General features: G+C 44.2%; 1 protein-coding gene across 1 annotated transcript in view; it reads right to left on the bottom strand.

The window, feature by feature from the left end:
• The window catches only part of LOC128704740 (mucin-3B), a 270,077-nt gene that overhangs the window by 188,404 nt on the left and 76,673 nt on the right, over positions 1 to 5,000 (bottom strand). The gene's annotated exons all lie outside the window — the stretch shown is intronic.

Below are 5,000 nucleotides of genomic sequence, written 5' to 3'. Positions count from 1 at the left end.
ACAACCTACTGGAAGGTTAGCTAGATGGACCTTGACTATCCAAGAGTTCAATCCCACATTTGAGCATTTACCTGGCAAGTCAAATGTAGTCGCAGATGCCTTATCGCGACATGTTAGTATAGTAACTGCAGACCCTCCATTTAGTGCTGAAGATGTAAAGAACGCTCAACGAACAGATCCCATGTGGTCTGGTGTGATTCGATTCCTGCTCCAGGAAGATCTTATTCTGACTGTGAAGCCACCAGCACCCATCAGTGACTTTGTCATGAACCAAGAATTACTGTATCGAACAGCCGAGTTGGGTACTCCTAGCAGAAGAGTATACCAGTTAGTAATTCCACAGTCACTAGTGAATGTAGCCTTACAGCTAGTTCACGATGTACCAGGTGTTGCACACCCTGGTATGGATCGTTCAGTAAAACAAGCCAGATTGAAATACTTTTGGCCTCGTATGGCAACTGATATTTCTGAGTATGTTAGGAAATGTAGTGTCTGCATGCAACATAAAGGCAATGCTAGTGGTCCTAATCCAATCCAAGTGTATCCAACTACTAGCGAACCTTGGGAAAGAGTTGCGCTAGATTTGTTAACTAATTTCCAATGTTCCCTCCAAGGTAACAAACATCTGTGTGTTATGGTAGACCATTTCACCAGATATTGTGAGTTAGTTCCTATTGCAGATAAGACTGCTGAGACAGTAGCTAAAGCGTTTAAAGAACGCATTATCTGCAGGCATACCACCCCTAAGTCCCTAGTAACAGATAATGGAGGTGAATTCTGTAATGAAATTCTTGAAAATTTGTGTACCTTGTACAAGATCTCTAAATCCACCATTGTTCCTCATCATCCTGCCAGCAATGGGTTAGCGGAACGAACCAATAAGAAAGTACTTGATGTCTTGAGAGCCACTATCAATCCCAACAGTGAAACTTGGGATGAAGTTATACCTGATGTGCAGTGTGCTATAAATTCTGCTTACAATGTTTCTATAGGTGACACTCCACATTATGCACTGTATGGTGTAGATAAACGTTTGCCTTATGAGTTGTTATATTCTAATCCGAAACCAAATTACAACTCTGATGATTTCATAGCAACTCGTACCAGCTTAGCTCAAAGTGTTTTTAGAAGAATCCGTGAAACACTTCATAAATCAACAGCAGAATTTACAAGAGTCGCAAACACTCGATCAAAGCCATCCAAAATCAAAGTAGGTTCGAGAGTTATGCTGATTAACTTTAACAAAACGTCTGCAATGCCAAAGCTTGATCAAAAGTTTGTTGGTCCTTATCGAGTAGTTGAACATATCACTGGTAATAAGTATAAGGTTAGAGAGATTAGTACTGGTCAGTATAAAGAATCGCATTTGGATCATATGAAGTTAGTATGTGATGATAATGACGTTCCAACCCAGACTAATGTGACAGACTCTGACAATCCTCCTGATCCTGTACTCTCTTCCTCTGATACTCAGTCAGACGATCAACCTGAATGTCGTTATTCCCTACGTACACGACAGGTATTGAGAAATCCTCAAGTATCATTTGTAACTTCCAATTCAGATTTGCCTCAAATACAGCATGAGTTAGCCAATGCTACAGAGTTTGATCCTCCCAGAGATGACACCCATTCTGCATATGCCAATCTTACCCTAGCAGAGTTGGGGTTAAATGTAAATAACCTGTATAGATGAATAATTACAGTATCAACTTATCAGTATTCAAGAATTTTTTTTTTGTGTTCATGTTCTCTCCGCATTCTGAGAGTTAACAGTCTAGATTTGCGTGCACCGAATCTGCCTTTCTGTTAAACACTCTTTCTTTGTATATATTCCTTCCTCAGAATCCGTAGATCACATGAATACAGATCGATCGATCAAAATTTTTATTTTTATCACTTGTAATCTCAATGTTGAGTTCGTTGTTCATTTGTTGAGTTTTAAGTTGTACTATAGTATACCTTGTATTGCATTACAGTTTCAGTTACGTAAGCTTTCATTCCAATGTTCTACTTATGTAGGTTATAATGTTTAATGTTGTGTACTTTGACATTGTATAGAATCAGCCCAAGCCGTATACCTGCCATCTCTAGTTTGTATTAGTTGTATGTCGGGACGACATACGTTAGCGTCGCCGAGCTCTCAGTAGTAGTAGTTACCAGTCTCAGTAGTAGTAACCAGTTACCAGTAACCGTCCGTTGACTCAACGACCAACCGTCTCTCCCTGAGTCACGGTCTTTCATATTGCGCTGAACTGACACTATTTCAAAAGACCCACTCTCTGGGTACTGTGGGCAGCCGGCTAGTCAGTATTACGAGTGTAACCAAGGAGATAGGTACGGCTGGCAAGGGCTCTCTCCACGTAACAGCAATTATACGTAATAACAGCCTACGTGAGTATTTCTTACCTAATCCACGTATCGAACTCCCACATGATACAAGATCTTTTTCCTTGAGTGAGGTTTGTAGTCTCTGACCCCCTAGACTGTACTCCGTCTGCGGCCTTCTTTGCCCTTCCCCAATCTTCATGACTTTGCACTTGGTGGGATTGAACTCCAGGAGCCAATTGCTGAACCAGGTCTGCAGCCTGTCCAGATCCCTTTGTAGTTCTGCCTGGTCTTCGATCGAGTGAATTCTTCTCATCAACTTCACGTCATCTGCAAACAGGGACACCTCAGAGTCTATTCCTTCCGTCATGTCGTTCACAAATACCAGAAACAGCACTGGTCCTAGGACTGACCCCTGCGGGACCCCGCTGGTCACAGGTGCCCACTCTGACACCTCGCCACGTACCATGACTCGCTGCTGTCTTCCTGACAAGTATTCCCTGATCCATTGTAGTGCCTTCCCTGTTATCCCTGCTTGGTCCTCCAGTTTTTGCACCAATCTCTTGTGTGGAACTGTGTGTGTGTGTGTGTGTGTGTGTGTGTGTGTGTGTGTGTGTGTGTGTGTGTGTGTGTGTGTGTGTGTGTGTGTGTGTGTGTTGTGTGTTGTGTGTTTGTGTGTGTGTGTTGTGTGTTGTGTGTGTCTTGTGTGTGTGTGTGTGTTGTGTGTGTGTTGTGTGTGTGTCGTGTGTGTTCTTAAAATGGAACAATGTATACAAGGAATTTACATGTGCCCACAGCATTAGGTACACACAGGCAAATTGCTGGAAAATGTACACACAATATAATGTACACACACAGAACACACAATACACACACACACACACACACACACACACACACACACACACACAAATAGCCTAGAAAGTGGCAGTGGAGTCAGAAACCATACATAACTTTAAGATGAGGTATGATAGAGCTCATGGAACAGGGTGTTAGTGGCCCTAGTAGCGAAGAGGCGGGACCAGGAGCTATGAATCGACCCCTGCAACCACAATTAGGTTAGTACACACACACACACACACAGGCTGCTAAGCAAGCTAGATACCTCAAAGGTGGTGGGACTGGACATCTCTCTGCGGGTCCTGAGAGAGAGAGCTGAGGCACTGTGTGTACCACTAACAACAATCTTCAACACATCTGTCATAACAGGGCGACTACCTGAGGTGTGGAAGACAGCAAATGTTGTCCCAATCTTTAAGAAAGGAGACAGACAGACAGCATTACACTACAGACCAGTGTCACTGACATGTATAGTATGTAAAGTCATGGAGAAGATTATCAGGAGAAGACTGGTGGAGCACCTAGAAGACTGGTGGAGCACCTAGAAGACTGGTGGAGCATCTAAGACTGGTGGAGCACCTAGTAAGAAATGAGCTTATCAACGATAGGCAGCATTGTTTCAGGAATGGGAAATCCTGAGTCACAAACCTACTGGTGCTTTATGACAAGGTGACAGCAGTTAAACAAGCGAGGGGTGGGCGGATTGCATTTTCATGGACTGTAAGAAGGCGTTTGACACAGTTCCACACAAGAGATTGGTGCAAAAACTGGAGGACCAAGCAGGGATAACAGGGAAGGCACTACAGTGGATCAGGGAATACTTGTCAGGAAGACAGCAGCGAGTCATGGTACGTGGCGAGGTGTCAGAGTGGGCACCTGTGACCAGCGGGGTCCCACAGGGGTCAGTCCTAGGACCAGTGCTGTTTCTGGTGCAAGTGAAAGACATGATGGAAGGAATAGTCTCCAAAGTGTCCCTGTTTTCAGATGATGTGAAGTTGATGAGAAGAATTCAATCGGACGAGGACCATTAAGAACTACAGAGGGATCTGGACAGGCTACAAGAAACTGGCTGCTGGAGTTCAACCCCACCAAGTGTAATGTCATGAAGATTGGGGAAGGGCCAGTGACTATAAACCTCACTCAAGAAAAAGGATCCTGGCGCGAGTATAACACCGAGCACATCTCCTGAGGCACACATCAACCAGATAACTGCTGCAGCAAATGGGCGCCTGGCAAACCTCAGAACAGCATTCCGACATCTTAATAAGGAATCATTCAGGACCCTGTACACCGTGTATGTTAGGCCCATGTTGGAGTATGCGGCACCAGTTTGGAACCCACACCTAGCCAAGCACGTGAAGAAACTAGAGAAAGTGCAAAGGTTTGCAACAAGACTAGTCCCAGAGCTAAGAGGTATGTCCTACGAGGAGAGGTTAAGGGAAATCAACCTGACGACACTGGAGGACAGGAGAGATAGGGGGGACATGATAACGACATACAAAATATTGAGAGGAATTGATAAGGTGGACAGAGACAGGATGTTCCAGAGATGTGACACAGCAACAAGGGGTCACAGTTGGAAGTTGAAGACTCAGATGAGTCACAGGGATGTTAGGAAGTATTTCTTCAGTCACAGACTTGTCAGGAAGTGGAATAGTCTAGGAAGTGATGTAGTGGAGGTAGGAACCATACATAGCTTTACGTAGAGGTATGATAAAGCTCATGGAGAGTGACCTACTAGCAACCAGTGAAGAGGCGGGGCCAGGAGTCGTGACTCGACCCCTGCAACCACAACTTGTTGAGTACAACTAGCTGAGTACACAAGAAATAATTGA

Source organism: Cherax quadricarinatus, chromosome 99, assembly GCF_038502225.1.
Source record: "Cherax quadricarinatus isolate ZL_2023a chromosome 99, ASM3850222v1, whole genome shotgun sequence".
NCBI classification, from domain to species: Eukaryota; Metazoa; Arthropoda; class Malacostraca; order Decapoda; family Parastacidae; genus Cherax; species Cherax quadricarinatus.
This window is presented reverse-complemented; position numbering and strand designations above follow the sequence as displayed.